This window comes from Sciurus carolinensis, chromosome 14, assembly GCF_902686445.1.
Source record: "Sciurus carolinensis chromosome 14, mSciCar1.2, whole genome shotgun sequence".
Lineage (NCBI taxonomy): Eukaryota > Metazoa > Chordata > Mammalia > Rodentia > Sciuridae > Sciurus > Sciurus carolinensis.
In genome coordinates, this window is record NC_062226.1 from 17,811,135 (window position 1) to 17,833,749 (window position 22,615).

The 22,615-nt window shown below is 39.2% G+C and overlaps 1 protein-coding gene across 6 annotated transcripts in view; it reads left to right on the plus strand.

The window, feature by feature from the left end:
* Positions 1 to 22,615, plus strand: part of Astn2 (astrotactin 2) — an 851,054-nt gene that overhangs the window by 673,128 nt on the left and 155,311 nt on the right. The gene's annotated exons all lie outside the window — the stretch shown is intronic.

Here is a 22,615-nt window from a genome sequence, read left to right on the forward strand (position 1 = left end):
GCTTCCCTGGCCCAGCCACCAAGTCAAACCCGAGCAACCCTCCTACCTTGTAGACCCTTTGTCCATGGGGATTGTCATCATCATCATCATCAACGACAGCATCATGGTGATTACCAGCATTTATTGATTCCTTATGTTCTAAATCGTAGTGTCTCATTACAATAGAGGATTTTATTTGTACAGAGTTGCAAATAGATGTTTTTGATTGATGAGTGTCTACTCGTTTGTGGTTCAGGGACCCAAACCTTTGCATATTGTGTTCTGTCAAACCAATGCTTCTCCATGGTCACTGTAAAAGGAGAAAAGATATGCAGCATGAAAAGTTTAAATGGCCAAGCCTTAAAATGGCAAATGTCATTTCAGCTCCAATTCCATCGATCACAACTCAGACATTGTACACCTCTGTCTGCAAGGAAGACAGGGAAATATGTTCTGTGTACCTAGGGGAAGACGTGGGTTTGGGGAAAGCCTACCAGTGTCTGCTTCAGTTCTATACTTTGGTTAGCTCATCTAATTTGCATTCCAGATCTATGATTTACTTAGAAATATTGGGTTTATTTGCATGAAATTGCTGATATGTGTCCATCTTTTTAGTTATATAAGGCTCATCCTAATTTGTGTCTATATAACAGTTGAGGAAACCTCAAAGATGTTAAGTGTTAGTTTGCTTCAGAGCTTGCATGCCTAACTATGAAATGAAATGATATCCCTTCCTCTTGTCTCTCACTTTTTTTAGAGCATAGCAGGACTTTAGGGGATCATGTGAATTATTTGGCTCACTGATTTGCAAACTTATATTCATGGGACACTTTCTATAAATGCAATATCCTAGGAATTCCAGTTGATAGAACCAGGACTAGTGATGATTCTACTTCAGTGGGGAAGAAGAATTCAGATAGAGTATCTCTTACTTGGTCCTCATTCTTCCCACTACACAGCTCCCAGATAAATCTGGGCCTCCAAAAAAGTCAGTCTGGTAGATGACTGACTGAGTTCAATGGCACTCCATGGATTATGGGCCCCTTCCATAGCATCCCATAGGATCTAGTGCTGGTGGGTGGCAGGAGTTCACATAGGGTTTCATAGAAGACAGAAATAGGATGGTAATAAGGAAGTGGGGAAAGCATCAGGTAGATGACCTAAGGAATAACAAGGTCTGTGCAGAAACCAAAAGAATTTCCCCATGATTAAGAGGAGAGATGTAGGGAGAACCAGGAATGAGGCCAGAGGGATTAGAAGGAATCTGATCATTTAGGATATTATAAACCAGATCATGGAGTTTGGGCCCTATTCTTTGGGCAATGAGATGATGAAGATCCACAATTAGAAGGAAGTTGATGGGATTAGATTTGTGTGGCAGAAGGAGCCCTCTCTTAGAACCTAAATAATCACCAATATTGGAGCAGTTGAATATAGTGTGGAGTATTCATTTAGTAGATTACACTGCAGCAGTCAAAATTGATGTACAACAGTAACAACTGTCAATGTGAAATGAATAAACATAATATTATGTGAAGAAAATAAGTCCCAAAGACAGATTTTTATATAGCAGAATATCTTTTCTCCCTTTTAAAACTTAAAGCACAGATATACCAAATACACTAAATTTCAGGAATAAATACACATACAAGAAGACAATTTAAAAAGGGAAGCAAGGAAATGTGAACCCAGGAAATGATAACCTTGAGCCCAGGAGGCAGTATAATAGCACAAGAAATGTATTTCACATGTAGGTAGTCAAGTTCCTAGCTGGCATTTATGGTGGTGGATTTGTAGGAGTCTATTAAAGAGTTGAATGTTAAAACTAACTCACTCACTTATTAGCTCACCAAATGAATAAGTTATGACTGACTAAGCATCGCACAGCAATGTGCTTGAGTACTGAACCAAGTATCATGAATAGTCTAATTCTGTGCATCAAAGGTCCCCACACTATCAATAGCAACCTTGTGTCTCCAACCTCTGGCTACAGGGTGACAACAGATTGTGGAAGTGTAAGAGTGGATACAGGAATATCTGGAAGAAGGGGGCACAGCTTTTAGTAAAGAGCAAGGTGTTCTGGTTTGTGAGTCAGTGGGAATGAAAAAAATAGCACATTGGTAGCTATGGATCCAGAACCATCCCTCCAGGACTTCATGAATGATGCTTTGAATATCCCCATTTGCTGCCCTGTGACTTTGCCCCCCTGACTGCCTTTCTGGTCAAATTTGCCTTATTTGCGATGTGGTACAATACAAGCTAAGTCATGAGACTTTTGGAATGCGTTCTTGGCACATGTGTGGCAGCAGGAAAAGTAGGGGTCCTTTCCTTTTTGCTCAGGAATCAGAATTCCTGTGTCTCGAGTTCATGCCAGCTTCGCCCAGCATTGTTGAAATGTTCTTTATTTTGGAAATCCAGAGAAGCGTTTCTAGAATCCCAAGAGTGTGAAAGTGGTCACTAGATGTCACTGTTCTCCTTGCAGGAGACCCGGAGAGCTGGAAGTTCTAGTCCTTCATTCATTAATTCAGAATTCTTGGGTATCCACTCTATGCCAACTACTGTGTTACGCTATGAAAAATGAACAGTATGACAGATGGACGTGTTCTCCATTTTTATTGTGCGTGTGGTGCTAGGGATCAAACCCAGGCTCTCGTACACGCCATATCCCAGTCTACATGGTCTTTAACTTAATGGAGTTGCCAGACTGGTGCAGAAGATAGATAGTCATGAAACAATCATACAAATAAGTGAAGTCGGAATGTGCAAGATGCCGAGAAGATGTCTAGACTAGTGGGTTCAAAGGGTGACAGGAGGCCTCGTGGACTGGGGAGGCTTCCCTGAGGAAGTGGCAGTGAAACTGAGTCCTTGCGGTAAAATGCATAAAATGAATGTGGAGGGCTGGTTTTGGGGAAGGAGCAGGAGCACGAGAACATTTCAGGTGGAAGGGGTGACTTCTCTGCCATCTCTGAGTGCTGAGGAAAGAGAGTTGAAGGGCACAAGGCCTTATGTAAGTCCCTTTCCCTTTCTGGACTTTTTTGTTGTTGTCGTTGTTAACTCTCTGAAAAAACCAAATAGACTAAGAAAGATTCTCCATGAGTTTTCTACAAGAAACTTTGTTGAAGCAAATCCTGTAGGCTCTGTGCTACACTGGCTTGGATTGAGATCCTGCCTCAATCTCCTATTCACTGTGTGATGCTGAATGATATCTGCAAACCTCAATTTCTAGCTCTATAAAACATCATCTCGTAATTCCTACTTCCCAGGAATGAAATGAGATCATGAACGCTTAGTGCCCGGCATCTAACAGATGAAACTATCTATGATTTGATAAAAATAAAGTTCACCTAAATTGGTACTTTGCTTTTTCTGAGCTTCCTGCCGTACTTCCTCTTCTAGATAGTACTTGATGACTTTGTTGGTGCCTAAAGTACTAGGTACATTTTAGAGTAGGATCTGCATTTTGTATGGGAGAAACCATTCATTGACTCCAAAGGGATCAATGTACAGGAATCTTAGGAGCATTTCCTTACTTAATAAACATATCTGGAAATCATGCTATGGATAAAACATGCCATAGGTACAGTTATACCCAAGTAAAATGCTGTCCTTCTCCTGTAGATTTTCCAATGCGGAATGGAAGTTTTGTATGAGAACCCTGATTCCTTGAGCTATACAAGGCACTACGTGAACTCTTGAGGCCCATTTCATAGCACGGTCAAGGAATGACAGAGGGGTATGACTTGCCCGAAGCTTGTGAGACACTTCTAGCCTGATTCTGGACGACGGCCAGGGTGTGCTCTGAACGGCCTTGGGAACCACTGGACACTAACTTCTTGGGTGGCTGGGGTCTCCTTGGGTACATTCCAGTGAGCACATTGGAAAGGATGATGCCTTCTGCCTCAGCTGGAAAGGAGCCCTTAATTACATTTTGTGCTGTGGTTTTGAACAAGCAAAGCAGGAAAAAAGTCTTTATGATGGAGAATTTGATTAATGCATAAATCTCCTCCCTCCACCTGTTAAATGGCCCTTACACAGCCCAAAGCCACAGGAATTGGCTTAGCAAAACTAGTGCTTAAATGTGCACGACTTTATGTGGTTGTTAATTTAGCCTGTGGGTGAAGTAGTCTCCATGCAGGGATGACAGAGGAGACTCCCAGCAAAAAGCCAGATAGATGGATATAAACACTATCCCTGCCTTTTACTGTGGCTGTGGCCTTTCTTTTACTTATCTGCGAAGTGAGCTTTGCAGTATCTATCCTTATCCATTTTAGGCTTGACAGTTTTCTGTGTGAACTGGAGAATTAGAACACCACAAATCTGAATTCAGCTCTGTCTTTGATTGTTCTATGGCCTTGAATATACTTTCGCTTTCTAGATCTGGTCTTTATTTCTTTATCTATATGAAGAGAAATAAGGCTGATTTTATCCAAGTTCCCCTTGGCACTGTGAGAAGATCAGATCTAACTTATAAATGGAATATGAAAGAGTTATTTTGAGGTTGAAAGAGGCATCCCATCACCTAAAACTTTTTTCTCACCCAGAGACAATGCCTCTTTTCTCGTTATTTAAACATTTTTTTCATGCATGTATATAGGATAATAATGTCTACCTCAATCTACCTTCCTTTTCATCCCCAACTGCCCTACCCTGTCCCTCACAGCCCTCTGTACAACCCAAAGTTTCTTCATTCTTCCCTGCCCACCCCCAACTATGGATCAACATCTGCTTATTAGAGAAAACATTCAGCCTTTGGTTTTTTGGGATTGACTTATTTCACTTAGCATGATATTCTTCAGTTCCACCCATTTACCTGTAAATGCCATAATTTCATTCTTCTTTAAGGCTGAGTAATATTCCATTGTGTATATGTACCACATTTTCTTTATACAATCATCTGTTGAAGGGCGTCTAGGTTGGTTCCATAGTTTTGCTATCGTGAAGTCAACTGCTATAAACATTGATGTGGCTGTATCTCTGTAGTATGCTGATCTTAAGTCCTTTGGGTATAAACCGAGGAGTGGGATGGCTGGGTCAAATGGTGGTTCCATTCCAAGTTTTCTTGGGATTGTCCATACTGCTTTCCAAAGTGGTTGCACCAAGCTACAGTCCCACCAACAATGTATGAGTGTACCTTTTCCCCCATATTCTTGCCAACATTTATTATTGCTTGTATTTTTGATAATTGCCATTCTGACTGGAGTGAGATGAAATCTTAGAGCAGTTTTGATTTGCATTTCTCTAATTGCAAGAGATGATGAACATTTTTCATATGTTTGCTGATCGATTGTATTTCTTTTTCTGTGAAGTGTCTGTTCAGTTCCGTAGCCTATTTATTGATTGGGTTATATGTAACAAAATGAAATTAAACCTATATCTCTCACCCTGCACAAAAATCAACACAAAGTGGATCAAAGACTTAAGCACTGAAACAGAGACCCTGCACCTAATAGTAAAAAGGTAGACCCAAATCTTCATCTTGTTGGCTTAGGACCTGACTTCCTTAACAAGACTCCTGAAGTGCAAGAAGTAAAATTAAGAATCAGTAAATGGGATGGATTCAAACTAAAAAGTTTCTTCTCAGCAAACAATCAATAATTTGAAGAGAGAGCATACAGAATGGGAAAAAATCTTTACCATACCCACCTCAGATAGAGCGTAATCTCCAAGATATATAAAGAACTCAAAAAACAGCACCAAAAAAACCAAATGCCTTCTTTTTATTTTAATTTTTTATTAGAGCATGGTGGTTATACATACAGCTTGGTTGATCCCAACAAAATCATACACGCATGGAATCTGACCCACTCCATTTCAGTCTCCATTCCTACTCCATCCCTTCATGTCCCCCTCTGCCACCCACTCCACTGATCTTCCCCTTGCACATACATTTATCCATTCCTAATTGGTGTTTTCCACACACACACAAAGGTGAAATTCCCTGTCGTATATTTATTTATATATGTACATAACGTAATTTTGTTAAATTCATTCCACTTTTTTTCCCCTTTCCCATCCCTGCTTCCTCCCTCTCAGTCTCCTTCTGCTCCACTGATATTTTCTATGTCCTGATGATATCCAATTCCTCTGACCTTCTTTCCCTCATTTCACTCTAGCTTCCATGTATGAGAGAATGTATTTGACCCTTATTTTCTGAATAAGCATGAATATCATGCTTATTTCACTTAGCATGATATTCTTCATTTCCATCTATTTACAGGCAAATACCATAATTTCATTTGTCTTTATGACTAAGTAAAACTCCACTGTGTATATGTACATTTTCTTAAGCTATTCATCTGTTGATGGACATCTGGACTGATTCCATCATTGGGCTATAGTGAATGGTGCTGCTATAAACATTGAGGTGACTGTATTGCAATAGGAGGCTAATTTTAGTTCTTTTAGGTAAATACTGAAGAGTGGGATAGCTGAGTAATATGGTGGTTCCATTTCTAGTCTTTTGAGGAAAGTGATTGTACTAATTTGTAGTCCCATCAACAATGAATGAGTGTACCTTCTTCCCTACATCCTTGCCAGACCTTATTGATAATACCTATTTTAGTCCATAAATTTAGTATTGAGAGGAGAAAGACATACATGTCTCCCTTCATTCCAATGACAATCACTTATTAGCAGAGAGAGGAATTAAAATCATGTCCTACTTATTTTGCAGGTCAACCTCTTTATTTTATGAATTATAAAACCAAGGCCTGGGGATGAGGAATGACTTTCTCCAGGTTACACAGCCATGTCTGTATTTGAAACAGGCAAGATCTCAGAAATGTAATTTGTCCCTCTGAGACTCAGTTTCCTCATTTTTCAGATAAATGATGATAACTTTCCCCACAGGAATATCATATATGAAAATTAAAAGACCATTTGCTAGCACTTTGAAGAACAGAATACTTTTATAAATTGGATAATTCCTTTCTAGTCCTTATATATTTTTTTCTAGTACATAGTATTGAGCTCAGGACCTCCTACATGCTAGGCAAGTGTTATACCACTGAACTACATACATCCCCAACCCTAATCCTTAAATTTTTTAACGTCTAGTCCTGTGAGCATTTTTCTTTTTGTGATGCCCTAGGAAGAGTCATGTATAATTTTGGTCTTGTTGTGGTTGCCCAACCTTCCTGCAGATCTTTCTTTCTGCCAGAAAGATCTACTTGCTTCATTTCCATTTCTTGACTCAAACTGAGAAGAGAATTCCAAATGAGACTCTTTGAAAAGAAATTAATAAGCAAGTCTCCTTACCCCAATTATTACCCCTACTATCAACACCACATGCAAGACAGCCACCATTACCACCACCTATCACTACCACCATCACCATGGCTGTGACCACCACCAAGAAAACCAGGCCTTCACTGTGCCTCCACCAACACTATTCTTACAGTCACCTTGTATTAGGTGCTTACTGTGTGCCAGATACAGTGCTAGGAAATGTGATACAGAGGGGAGTAAGGTACAGATTGTGCCTTCAAGGAGCTCACGGTCTAGTGAAAGAGGCAGAAGCCACATAAGCAGTTATAATTATTTGCATATTCTGCATTAATGCATGATTTATTTTAAGATACAATAATATTAGAAGACAAACTGAAAAAAACTCTGAGAGAGAATCTGGAAAATTTCTTGGGGAAGTGAAGGCAGTAGAAGAGCTGAGGAAGGTCTATCAATGAAGTTAATAATACCTGCAAAATATTTAACAAAATATGTTAACAAAATATTTAATGAAATAGTAAAAATAATTTAAACTGTGCTAAGGGCTTTACATGCTTCTTCTTATTTAACCATCCAATATCTTATGAGGAAAATATTATTATTATCCTAATTTAAGAGATGAGGAGATTGAGGCCCAGAGACTCTTGAACTAAGGTCTATTCATAATCAAAGCTAGTCCAATTGGAACTCATTGGCTTTTATGATTATGAAACATGGCCACATACATTCAGTTTCATAATATCCATAGTTGCTTTCCTGCTACAACAGCAGTGTTGAGTACTAGCCATGGAAAATAGTATGGCGGAGAAGTCCTAAGTATCTCTTCCCTTTACACCAAAAGTTTGTCAAACCTTCATCTAGACTAAGGTACATAAGAAAAGAAGGAGAAAGGAAAAATTATCTGCCAAACAACAGAGAAAAATAAAACTTACTAATTACTGAGTGCCAACTAGTGTGCTCCGTATTTTAAAAGTTGGTCTATGTGTGATAATGTGTATTCTCTCATTCATTGTCAGCCTTCAACACATTGAAGTATATGCTATTGTGCTAATTTCCCCAAATTAAAACAACAAAACACAAACCTGAGACTTATAGAGAGGAAAGTGATATCTAAAATCACACAGCTAGTGAGTTGTAGGATGACTGAATTCAAGCCCAAGATATCTGAGTCAAAAACTTACGAGTTTAGTTACTTTTGCTACAGATCTACAGTATTTGCAGAGATAAAATCTAGAAATGTGTTACGTAAATGGTTGAGTTGTGGGCAGTATTTTTTTCTGGGGTGGGAAGGAGACAGGGTCTCACCATATTACCTAGCCTAGATTTGAACTCCTGGCCTCAAGCGATCTCACTTCAACCTCCCAAGTAATCGGGACTACAGGTACATACTAAGGCACCAGGTTTGGGGGCAACTTTGAATGCTGCTTTGAGAGATGTGGGTACTGTGTAAACTCTAGGGAGCCCTTTAAGATTTTGGGCCAAGGGAGAGATGTAACTGGAGGTAAGGTTTAGGCTAATCATGACAGCAACATTGGAAGTGAATTTCAGGTATTAAATCTGGTTTTAGGGCAAGAGTTATTCATTTGAAGTCTGTATATCCTTGACTTTAAAGGATCTTTGGACACTCCAATCTCAGAAAACTGATGCAGAATTATGCATTTATTTGTATTTTTTTTTTCTTCTAGGAGACAGATTCATGGCATCAGCAAATTTTCTGAGTATCCTTGACTCCCATGTTAAATTACTGAAATAAGAGGTTCAGTTAAGTTGGGATGGGGGTTTCCTGCAGAAGTCCAAACATGAGATAGTTGTGGAGAATGGGAATTCAGTCCAAGCAATTTTAACATATATTGATTAAGTGCTTGTCAAGGCCAGACACTGTTCTGGGCACTTGGAATGCATCAGGGAGCAAAGCAGTCACGTATCTCTAACATCTGGAAATTCAGTCTCTATTGGAGTGTATGTAAAAGACAGAAAATAAGCAATCACTTCAGTAAATACTACAATATGAAAAAGTGAAGAAAACGGAAATAAGGACGGTGCAGTGGCACATGCCTGTAAACCCAGTGGCTCAGGAGGCTGAGGCAGGAGGACTGCAAGTTCAAAGCCAGCTTCAGCAACTTAGCAAGACCCTGTCTCAACATAAAACATAAAAAAAGGGTCAGGGATGTGGCTCAGTAGTTAAGTCCCCCTGGGTTCAATCTCAGGTACCAAAAAACAAATAAATGAATAAAAAATAAGTCAAATCAAATAAGAGAGATCAACCATGTTTAGTGGTACCAGGTGTGCTGGCATAATTCTATAATCCCAGCCATTTGGGAAGCTGAGGAGGATCACAAGTTTGAAGCCAGTCTGGGCAACTTAACAAAACTCTGAATCAAAATAAAACAAATAAAAGGGAGGGGGATGCAACTCAATGGTAGAGTGCTTGCCTAGCAAATTTGAGGCCCTGCTTCAATCCATAGTATTGAAAAGACAGAGAGAGCACAGTGTTAAGTGCAGATCTGAATCTCAGAGTATCTCAAAAAGGATCAGAATCACTTGGAGTGAGATAGGGACAATGTTTGTTGACTGCATCTTCCTGGCCTTCCTTCTTCTGTTTCTCTGGGCGTTAGAGTTGGGATTCTGCACTCTTCCTAGCTCCTCAGGTAATTCTGACGCACACTGAGCTTAAGAACCACCAACTGAAACCTGGGTTCATAGCTCTTTCTTATTTTGAAATTTCTTCGGGGAATTCTTGTATATAGGGATTGAGAAAGTCAAGTACTTCTTATAATCTAACTTAATTCTTCTCTGTTCTTGTGGGCCACTTCCTCTCCATCTTGGTGGATTCTGTAAAGGAGGTGAACTGGCCAGGAATCAGGCTGTCAGGCAATCCTTGGCAACAGGGAAGATCAAAGAAAAGAAGGGGGAAATAATCCGCATATTACTCAACACACTCATGGTCAATTACAAAAGAGGAACTTAATACTTGGCTTGCCTACTTATGAAACTGGGAAACGGCTCTTTCATGGGACTAGAAAACTAGCAGATTCATCAAGATATAGAAGACATATGGTCTTAGCAAATGCAAACATTTTTCAATGTCAAAGAGTAGAGCATTTGTTATGGGACATTGAATTCAGTTGTTGAATATAAGAAGAAAGAGAAAGGCAGAGCGTCTTCCCCTTGTACTTCTGCAGAGTCGGCAGGAGTTCAGCTAGAGCAATGTATGGGCTTAGCTTGCTGAATCACTCCTCAGCTTCATATGATGGGTAACGTCATTCTCTTTCTTTTCTGGATGTGAACACTGAGGCATGGAGAAGTTAAAATGCTTGCCCCAAGGTCCTGCAAACGAACTAGCAGAGCAAAGTTTCTACCTGAACACCTCTCTTTGCTGTTCTCTCTTCTCCTGGTTATTTCCCGTCAGCTCCTGCTGTTGTTGTTACTGGGGTTTGAACTCAGGGGTACATTACTACTAAGCCACATACTCAGCCCTTAATCTCTCTCTCTATATATTTTTTTTTTCAAAACATGATCTTGTCAAGTTGTTTAGGACCTTGCTAAGTTGCCGAGGCTGGCTTTGAAATTGCACTCCTCTGCCTCAGTCATGTCTCTGGAATTACAGACATACCCCACTGTGCCTGGCAATTTCTTTTCGCATTTAAAATAACGTGTAATTAATGGAGGCCCAAAGTGTATTAAAGACACTATCACTTCATTCCATTACTATTTCCAACTTCTGGCTCTTTGTTTCTTTTTTTAAATTTCGATTCATTTTATACAAATGGAGTACGACTATAGTTTCTCGGAGTATCAAATGGTATGACTCTTTGTTTCTTAAAAGCCAAACTTCTTGAAAAAGTAGACTCCATCTGCTATCTGCATTGATTCATCCCCATTAATTCCCACTGGAAATGTAATGACTTCTCTTCATTTGTTTCCCTTGTAGACCACTCTACTACATTTTCCATGAATGACCTTGCCTTTCTTTTGGTAGTGTTTTCTATCTGTTTTTGTACCTGAAACCAAGGGTTTCATCCTCCATACATGTCTTTCCTCTCTGGCCGAATGCATTTGCCCAACACAACAATCCATTTGTCTTTAGAATTTCATAAATAGGTTTGCTTTTACCCAGTCTAATCCAAGTCTTTTCTGGAATAGCCTCCTACTGGCTAATATTGACCCATGTCCCTTCTAATCTATTCTCCTTCTTGCAACCAGAGTGATATTTTGAGAACTAAAATATGCTCACAACAGTTTCCTCAGTTAAAACACTTTAGTGGTTTTCAGTTGATCTCTTAGGATCAAGACCAAGGTTCTTACCATGGTTTACAAGGGACTGCTTGGAGTGAACCCTTTTTTAAAATTCTATTCGTTTTTTGTTGTGCTAGTTGTTCAATCCAGGGCCTCATATATGCGAGGCAAGCTTACTACGGGTGAGCTATGTTTTCGACCCTTGTACACAACCCTTCTAATTTCTTAAAACTTACCTTGAACTCCTTCCTTTGTTTCTCTGCCTTAGCCACAGTCATCATTTTCCAGTTTCTGGAAACACTAAGTTTTATCCTGCCAAGGAGCCTTCGCACAGGCTGTTCCCTGTCCTTGGCGTGCATTTCACTCTTTTCCTTCCCTCTTTCCCCTTAGCAAGCACTCGTCAGATTGCCAAGGCTTCTAGATTTGAAAATCCTCCTGTGTGTTTATCTGTTGACTTATTTTCTCAATTCTCTTCTATAGCAGTTATTCTACTTTCTACTTAGGCTTTTTTTGTAATTGTTTGATTAATGTCTGCATCTCCTCCTCTATCTTTTGTTATTTCACTTTCCGATCACAACGGTGGGTGTGAGAAAGAGAGTTAGTGACCTCGGGGACAGGAGGGATTATGTAGGCATTTGGTTCAACTCTAGTCTCTTTTTTGATTCCTTCCTTCCACACCTTGCAAGAGATGGTAGAGTTTGTGAACATTTCCAGTTTTCAAGTGGCTTGCTTGCTCAGTGACTCCTGAGCATCCTGTTTCCCTGGTGAGAAAAGGCTTTTCCTTACATTGAGTCAAAATATTTTCTAGTAAAATTAGGAGGTAAACCTCATGAGATCAGAGACTAGACCAGATTTTGCTCTGCATTGCACTAACAGCTTATCATGCCATACCTGGCACATGCTAGAATGAATATATTTAAGTAACAATAAATGGAGAGAGTGCAAAGGGCACCAGCCTGCGTGGGCATGCTCACACGGTGCTTTCACCTACACTGACTCCTCTAATCCTCTCAACAGTGCAAAGCTAACAATATTTACCTTCATTTTACAGATAAGGAGTCATAGTCTCAGAGAGCGTAAGCAACCATCCCTTGAAGTCACACAGGGCTAGCGAATATCAGAGCCAAGTCTGGATTTCCTTTTGCAGTCGTCCCTCACGCCCTCTTTCCTTCCACCAGCATCATTTATCTGAGGGCGACATGTGAAGATTGCCCCGCCAGGGCAGTGCTGGGCTTCCAGGAACAGAGCGAGCTGCAGGCCCCGTCAGCGTTGGAGCTTAGCCCTGTTCACAGAGACCCCTTCTTGGGTCATTAGGCAGCGTCAGTCAGCAGTGATGCTAAGGGCGTGGAGAATTCACCAACAATCCAACTCACTCTCTATTTCTTTCTGATCTAAGAAGAAAAAAATAAAAGAAATTTTAAAAAATTTAAAAAAAAGAAGAAAAAATAACTCATTCCAGACTTTCCTCAAAATTTATCAGGCATATGCAGTTGAAAACAGCATAAGTTTGTACCATTTCACAAACAGTTGTCTGTGTGGTGACTTCCGGGTCAAAAGAGCTCACCATTCCCTATTTCTCTGAGCAGAAGGGTTCCCTGCCATAAATTCATATCTAGAGAGGAGGGGAGGACTATAAGAATTCTGATTTCTTCATGGGTCATTTATTTCTTTTTGGTTTTAGCTTTGTCTCCGAATTATATCATTTTAGGGAGCACTGTTAATTTCTAGGATCTGTTACTCACCCTAAAAGTAATTTTGTTTAAAAAAGCATAGCATAGATGAAGGTGGAACAGCATGATGAACCTCTCTGTTCCTGTTACCTACTTTCGTCAATGATCAGTTCATGCCAAGGCTGCATCATTTGCTCTCTCCTCCACTTCCCCTCTGCCTTGGCAATTTTCAGCAAATATCTCAAACATTATATAATTGTATACATAAATATTGAAGTTTACATGTCTAAAAGTTAAACACAAAAATTAGGCTCTATCCTATGACCAAACTTTTCAAATTAACAGTAATTTCTTTGTATTAAACCTCCAGTCACCATTCATGTGTAACAGATTGTCTTATGTCTTTGGTACCAGTTTGTTTGTTCCAAGTGTGGTATAAATAAGATTCGAATGTCATGTTTGGCTGTTAAGTAGGTCTCTTAATCTATAGGTCTCTCCCTCCTTCTCTTTTTTATTTCTTGGGATATCGCAGTGATAAACTTGAGTTGTTTATTCACTAAAATCCCAGAGCCTGGATTCTGCTCATTGTGATTGAATCCCGGTTGTGTGATTAGCATGCTCTTCTGGCCCCGTGTTTCTTGCAATTTGGTAGTTAGGCCTACAAGCTTGGCCAGACTTGATTATTATCATTTTTTTTTTAACAATCTGCACAGCCAGAATTGATAGGCCTATAGACCAAAGGGATCACATAGAAGAACTTGTGCTTTCTACTCTAGCAGTTAAGAGTTTATTTATTTCTGATGCAGGTCAAATCTGTCAATCCTGGTTATTTTTTTCCAATGTGACTTTTGGCAAGGGACTCTTAACCTTAATTCTCTCAGATGTGATATAAGCTTAGTAATAATATATCTTAATTTCGAAGGTTGTTGTATTAAATGAGTTGGGTGATACCATGTTCAGCTGCATGCCTGGTGCATGGTATATGCTGACAAACTCGTACTTGTCTTATCTTCCTTCTTTGCTTCCTGTTGCTCCCCTTTCTCCTCCATCTCTACATTTAACTATTTTATTTTATGATCACATACATGTCCATAAGGAAGAAAAGCATAGAAGGGATACCCTCACCTGTGACTTGATTCTTTTCTACTCTCCAAGTAGCTTCTCCCTAAGTAGCTTCTTCCTTCATTACTATAACATCCTTTTTTATGTCAAATCAAAATATTTTCCTATACATTTTCTTCCCTTGTTGTTTCTAGTCCCATCCATCAACACTCTAATGAGCAAGTCTTAGCTCTTGACTTAGTAGGCAGGGCATATGTTCTGGAATCAAAGAAATGAGGATTGAAATATCAACTTGGCTGCAAAATTTGTGTGCCTTTGGGCATTTTGCACACTTTGGTCTACAAAGCTTCCATCCTCATCAGCTCCTTTTCCTACACTTCGACAAGGGAAAGCCTCTTCTATCATCAAATAGCATTCCTTAGATTCTAGAGTCCCTCCTGCCACTATTCTCTTCTTGGTCTTTCCTTGGTAAAGCTTCATTCTCATGTCTTAGTCATTTTCAGCCTAGTGGAAGCTAGATTCTGTTGTAGTCCAATTGAAGTTTTTGACTGAAAACTCAATAAATACCCTCTATATTTTATTTTATGATTTTTTATTTGTTCTAATTAATTGTACATGACAGGAGAATGCATTTATACATTTTGATAAATCATACATAAATTGAATATAATTTCTCATTTTTCTGACTGTACATGTTGTAGGATCACAAGGATCATGTAATGCTGTTTCACTCCATGATCCTTCCTACCACCATACCCCTTCCCCTCCCTTCACTTCCCTCTGTCTAATATAAAGTAACTCTATTCTTCCCTATCCTCCCCCACCCCTTATTGTGAATTAGCATCTGCATATCAGCAAAAACATTCAGCCTTTGGTTTTTTGGGCTTGGCTTATTTCGCTTAAGGCATTTGCCAGTAAATGGATGGAGTTGGAGAATATCATGCTAAAGACCCTCTATTAATGCAATTCAAACCCCTGTTGTTAATCCTTTTGTAGGCAGCATATATCCACTCTCAAAATAGCTTGGACTTGGTTCCTTCAAATTTAATTTGTTTTCCAACAAGATCTTTTCTATGGTGGGGGCAGTTATTGGTTCTCTTAAAAAACATTGGAGGGAGGATCATTAAGTGGAAGCATGGTAGCTTCTTGGGCATGGGGGATATGTGTTAGTAAGGCTCTTCCCATTCTTTTACAATGTTTCCCTGGTTGTTATTTCTCATATGTGCAGATACCCATTTTGAATGGAGCTTAAGACAGAGGTATGTAGATATAGATGAAGATATAGGTATGAAGATATAGCTATGTACATAGATATAGATAAAACCATAAATTAGTTTATTTACCTTTTTATTTATTGAGGGTATTAGTTACATTCAAAGTAGACATACTTTTGTGGGGGGTTAGTGGGATGTCATAGACCAGATCTAGGTTTGAATTCTAATTTCATGCTTATCTGTTGGATGTCACTACATTTACCACAGTCTACTATAGCTCTCTTTTCTTATCTGGAAGATGGGAATAATAGGAGGACCTGCTTCATAGAGTGATTCTAGATATTACATAAGATGATGTACAGAAATCAGATAGGTGGAGATTCAAATTATCCTCTTACTATATACTATGGGGATATAACTTATTTGCTGAGGATCTCCGTGGGAATGCTAATGGTATTTAACACTAGAGTTATTGTTCAATAAAATTATGCATGTAAAGCATTTAGCAATGCCTTGTATAATTAAAAAACTTGATAAATATTAGTAACAGTTTCTTTCCTCTTCCTTTTTGCTCATTACCTTCCCACTCATTTTCCCCTTTCCTTTTTTTGCTTCTCCTGTCTTCTGCTCTTGTTTCTGATCAAAGTATCCAGTATGGAGTGAATGCAAAATAAATACTAGCTGCCTTGCCTTCAGGCCACAAGGAAAGTCACACTGCCCCAAAGGCAAATATAGTATCTTGGATAGTTGGTTCCAGTGACGGTTTTTTTTTTTTTTAATTTCCAATATAAAATATTAAAAAGAATACAATAATTCTAGATAAGTGTAGATTTGTTCAGACTCTCTTATGACATAAATAAACATGCCTAACTTTTATTGTTATATTTATAAATTTACTTTCGTTTAGAGAATCTTCACATTCAGGACTTAGTTAAAATTCATTTAATATCAATATATGAATGTGTGTGGATATGGGTCTATATCTGACATTCTTTTAGGCACTTTAAAAATGATACTTATAGCAGTTCTTATTGAGGTAGCTTTTAATATATTCCCATTTATCATGTAGCAAGTGAAGTACTTCAACATTTAGAGAGCTAGAGTCACTACTATTAACTTGTGGCATAGTGATAACACTAGGGTTTGCACCTACTTGTTCAATACCATATTCTTAACCTCTGTATCCTGCTGGTCTTCCAGCCTGTGTAGAATCTTATTCTGGATTAAATGATTTAGGCTTCTCAGAATTCAATTTGCCATGATGGAAAGGTTATAATGAATCTCCTCTTTCATAACTTCCGCAGGTACATTTTCAAGCCTCCCTTTCAAAGGCCAAGGTAAGCCCAGTACAGGTCTAGATTGAACACACCCTCTGTTATCCTCTGAATTTTCTCTCCTTGCCTCCATTCAAAGCCTCATCCATGGAAGCCCAATCAGTCAGAGAGGCTTCTTCCCTCAGATGCTTCCTAAGGGAACATGAGCATACTGGAAAAATGAGATCACCAGTGACCACAGAAGGGAAATTGTCTAGTTCTTCACTCAGGAACTTGCCATTAACTTAAGCTAGCATTTAGCAATGTAAACTCCACGGTCTTGGACAAATCCTCCGCATGAAACCTTTCCATCCGCCTCTCATCTCCAGATGTTCTCACCACAAGGGAGAGGAGTTACTATCTGTCAAAGGATAGCAGGCCTTAGAAGACAGGTCTTGTCTATTGGGTGGGGTTGGGATCCTTGGCTAAGGACTTCCCTTTGGGAAAATTGATGAGTTTCATCCAGTTTTCCCCTTCCAGGAGTGAATAGGCCAGGAGCAACGCCTTGTAGGAAATAGGCTGGGAAGAGGAGCTCTCCTCTGAAGAACTTGGATTTGTCTAAAGCTAAGAAACCCTTGGCAGTTCAAGGTCACAGGGCAAGATGCCTTGGGAAGATGACTCACAGTTAGATGGATGAGGCTACTGATATGGCTGCATCTTCTCCCTGGAGTTATAACTGATGTTTCCTATTGCTCATAATTGGTCTGCTATTCATCACTTTCACAATTGCTATCAGTTCAGTGACAGGCAGGACAAATGGTCTGGAGATAGTTTAGAACAAAGTAAGCAAAATCTATTGCCCTAATGACTGAGTAGGTCTATTAGGATCACATTGGGACACCCCAGGAGCTCCCAATCTTCTTGTTCCTCAGACTGTACCATCCATCCATTCAACACTTTTCATACAATAAGCATTTATTTAGCACCTACCTTGGGTCATGCTTCATACAAAGAATTTCTGATACCATAAGGTAAAGAACTCATAGTCTGTGGAAAGGGAAAACAAACAATTCAATAAAATGTAGTAAGGTCACTAACAAATGTGTTGTCCAAAGTACAGTGGGTGACTTCAGTTCTTCTGAGAAATTCGGGAAGTGTTTGTTTCTGGAGATTATAGTTGTGGTGGGGAGTCTTAAAGAATGAGTTTCATTTGATCAGAGGTAGGATGAAGGAAAGATATCATAGGCTAAGAAAATCCATGTATGAAGACACAAGGGCATAAAATTTTGTTGCCCGCCTGGTCCAGCACTAGTGATTCAATGTATCTGGTAAACAGAATGGGGACAGATTATGGTAGTGGGACATGAGGCTACAGAGACTGGTATCACTGTGAAGAGCCTTGTGTCAAGCCAAGAGGCCTAATATTTATACTTGTCAAATCTTTTCTAATGCTAAGAAACAGAAACTGATTGAAACTTTCTCAAAAAGGAGAAGTTATTACAATGATAGCAGGTAACTCAAGGAGAGAGTACAGACAAGCTACATCCTCAGCAATAATTCTGGAGTCTGTTTCTCTCTGTACTTGGGCTGCCTTTTGCTCTCTCTGTCTCTCTCTCCCACCTCCCCCTCTCTTTCTTCCTCATTCTCCCCTGACTCACACCATCTTTTCTGGCTTCCAGGTACATAACTAAATGTCATGCCTAGCCTAGCCAAACTTTTATCTAATACTATTTCAAACCCTCAGAAAGACCAAAGTGCATGTCCGTCTAAATTACCAAGAAAATTTATGATTGGTCCTGGTCATATTAATTAACCACCTGTGGTCCAACTAGCCTTGTTCAAAGCAATAGGGTTATTTAGTTCAGATATAACCACCAAACTAAACTCTTATATCTGATGCTTGGGAAATAGCTGTTAACATCCTATAGGTTTTTAAATATTCAAACTGGAATGCCCAAACCCAGGGTGATACATTATGAAGTACCAACACATACCCAAAGCCACAGGATAAAAAGATAAGAGATACTCAAACTCAATATTTATTACATAAGACTTTCCTAGGAGTTTGTTTAATCATAGATTCTGGACTGTCTGCCCTAATATTGTGATTTAGAGGGTCTGAGTTCAGCCTGGGAATCTGAAACTGAATCAGGCACTTCAAGTCATTGATGAAACAAGGCCCAGGGACTTCTCCATGAGAGTCGTTTTGTGAAAAAATTCTGTTGTTTATATTTTTTAAAAAATCCATCTATTGTAGAGTAGAATGTGTAGTTTGTATAAATATTTAAGAAAAAAATGTGTTCAGAGAAATTTTGCATTTGTCTCTTGTTATTCATTGTATTTTGTAACACAAAGTTTGAAAAATGCTTCCATATTCTATTGGAGGATGTGGAAGGTTTTTAAGCCAAGAACTTTATCTCAGAGTTCCTGGGCTCTTTGCAGGAGGAAAGGAAGCATCCAGTAGGAATGAGGCAGAACTTAAGAGCACAGAATTAGCCCAGAGCTGGACTGAGAAGTTTTCCAAGCTAACACAAAGTGACAGGGAGAGGTATGACAGTATTAGGATTCTTGATATTAGTTAATTTATCATAGACCAATTGGTCAATTAACTACTGAACCCAACATTATATCAGGAATGAGAGATTGAATAGTAAGCAAAACAGGGCCCCCAAACTCAACATGTACACAGTCTATTAGGAAAGATGGATAAGCAATTAGACAATGAAGTATAACACAGTAAAGTAAATTTGGTTACAGGAAGAGGAAGGAGAAGGTGCATTACAATGGGAAGTGTCTGCCCCAACTTTAGGGAATCAGGGAATGTTGCCCAGAAAGGTGGTCTTTAAGCTGAGAGTTGTTCATGGATTAATAATGGAGGAAAATTGTCAGAGGGAGGGTGTTTCACAGAGAGGAAGTAGCATTAAAAATCTAGAAGAAGTGAGAAGCATGCCTGGTGCTTGGAATGCTAAATGGACAATGTGAAGAAGTAAAGTAGGAAGGAGAAATAAGGGCCAAAGACTTGGGGGACTTGACATCAGCACAAAGGCGTCCAAATGACTTATAGTAGTTGAGTAGGATGTGGCAGAATCTGTGACCAGAATCATGGTGGGCTCACATAATCAAAGAAACCCAGGGTCTGGTCTGGAAACCATAGCTACACATGTTCTTGCACTCATGGTGATACCAGAAGGTTAGGCCCTTAGAAATAAGAGTGTACAGTATTCTCATTGTATATGTAAGATAATTGAGGTCCAGAGAAGACTGACATGGCTGAGCTTGAACATTTAATGACAGAACTGGGATGAGCTCTCTTTCCTGGGTAGCTCCTGGCTAGTGGAAGGTTTTGTGTTGACCTAGAATCTAGACTTGCAGAACCTGAAGAAGAGTTCCACATCCCCACATGTCATTAGAACCACAATCAAAGTCAAAGTTCCATGGACAAGTATGTTTGTTGAATGCTACATTTGATACATTACCTTCTCAGGACTTCCCAGGAACTGTTAACATGTTAACAGCTCCCAAGTCCTATGTAGAATAATCTATTTAGTTTTGTTTAATGTAGTCTACTCCAAATATATCTGATCACAGAAATGACCCCGACCTTCCACCCCAATTTTGTTGAACTCAAAGTCAATTAATGTCTCACTGAATGGAGATTCCTGGTAACATATTTTGGGATATTTTTCTGGCCAATAAGGGGTTGGGAGTCATCAGAGCAAGGCTAATGAAACCAATCATGCTGTCCCCTTCTGAGAATAAGTGATGCTCCTCAATTACCACTTTTCCTTAATATTTAGGAAAGAAGGATAGACACAGAAGGGGATTGTGTTCTAAATAAGATGTGTTTGAATCCTAATTCCAAATCATTCTGAATTTGTGATAGTGATCAAGTTACCTGATCACAGGCACCTCATACTTTTTAAATTTCAACTTTTTTAGGGTTGAATGGAGGCCCAATGCAGGGATGCACACCTTTAATCCCAGCAGCTTTGGGGGCTGAGGCAGAAGGATTGCAAGTTCAAAGTCAACCTCAGGACCTTAGATAGGCTGTAAGCAACATAGCAAGACTCTCTTTAAATAAAACATAACAAAGGGCTGGAGATGTTGCTTAGTGATTAAGCACCCCTGGGTTTAATCCCTGGTTCCAAAAAAAAAAAAAAAGAGTTGTAAGGAGACAATTTAGCCTAGCCAACAACTTACCACAGGGTTAAACATTTAGGTTTTGGAATTTATGAAATGTGAGTTTGGATTTAACCCTACTAAATACTGACTATGTGACTAAAGAGGACTTCAAGCTTCCTGGGTCTTTAGTCTGACCTCCTACATAATGGCAACAGTAGGAGTACCCAATTCATGATGTGACTGTGCAAATTAAATGACTCCCTATATGGCAAGCATTGAACGCTGTGTCTAGCATATAAAAATGTCAAAAAATGCAGTGTTATTTTTAATGCTTTAAAATCTAGTACTCCATCCTCTTCATGAGATGGATGAGAGCTGAAATATGAGAATAATTGACAAGAAGAACAGCTTCTTGCCTGAGGATCATTGAACATACCCTATCATCTTGCCTGTGTACATCTTATGAAACAGACAGCTGACAGAGCCCCATGTAAGTGTCTCAGTGGGATGTATATTTATTTCTCTAATATTTTTTCATTAGCAGAGGTAAGTGTTGCAGGAAGGGGGCTTGGCTGGCTCTAAATGTCTTATTCTGTCATCTAGATTAAGGAGTTGTTCTGTTGGACTCTCATCATTCAGGGGAGAATGGCTTGAAAAGTGAAGTTTATCCTGACAGCGGAAATTAGGTGTCATTTCTGTGATTTATAGAGTCGTAGATTGAGTTACACAATTTCTTATATAGGAAATGGGTCTTTGCCAGTTGGTATTTCTTCACTGAATGGGGGAACTGAGACTGAAGGGAAGAGATGGGCTGAAGGAAGCCAGAGGTAAAGATTGGGATTTGAAGCTGTGAGTCTCAAGTAGATCTTTTCTATACTGTGTTATGTGATCTGGGCCAGTACCTTCTCAGATCTTTTATTTGCTTCTCTCTTATAATTTTCTGGAGCTGTCGAGAGCTTCTGCATCTACAGGTTGTCAAAAAGTTTTCAGAAGTTAGTAGGCAGATGCCCTACCACAGGTCTAGAATTAGACCCTACAATTAATCTTAGTCAAAGGTTGAAAAGCAATAGACCTATAATTAGGAAAGGATTAAGAGTTGTCTATTCTCTTCATTTCACTCCTTTCTTTGTCAAGCTATGAACAGTATTTGTGAACTCCTCTATGGAACAGATGTTGTCTGGCAGGACATAAAATTGACTTTTTAAAGAACAGTTTTAGTTTCCCAGCACAATTGAGTAGACCTCATAGAAAATCTCAATATATCCCTTACCCACATATACCCACAGCTGTACCCACTATCAACATACCACCAGAGTAGTATGTTTGTTATAGTTGATAAATCTGCATTGATACATCATCACCTTTCAAAAATCCATGATTAATTTTAGAGTTCCCTTGGCACTGTACATTCTGTGAATTCTGACAAATGTATAACGATATGACTACATCATTATGAGATCTATACCAGTGAAAATGCTTTTGTACACACCAAAGTTCTTCTAGGTATGTATGTAGTTGAAGGTTTCTATTTCCCTTCTTTTATTCTCCTTTAAATAATCATTAGTTGCAACCTATTTTAAATAATCATTGAAGTGACTCAGCACACCTACCTTCATGCTTCGTTTGGGAATAAGAATACTAAAGTTAAGTAACACTACCCACTTTGCTAAATGTGTTCTTGCACATGCTACTTAATTTTGCAGTCATTGATTTTAACGGGATGACCAGTTAACCTCCTCAGTATCAGAGGACATCTTATTCTGTTCCTAGCTCCCTTTCTCTTATCTCCTATAGCTACTAGAGAAATGAATGATTGGAATCTCCTGCAGCCATGATGAGAAGGTGTGTCGATGCC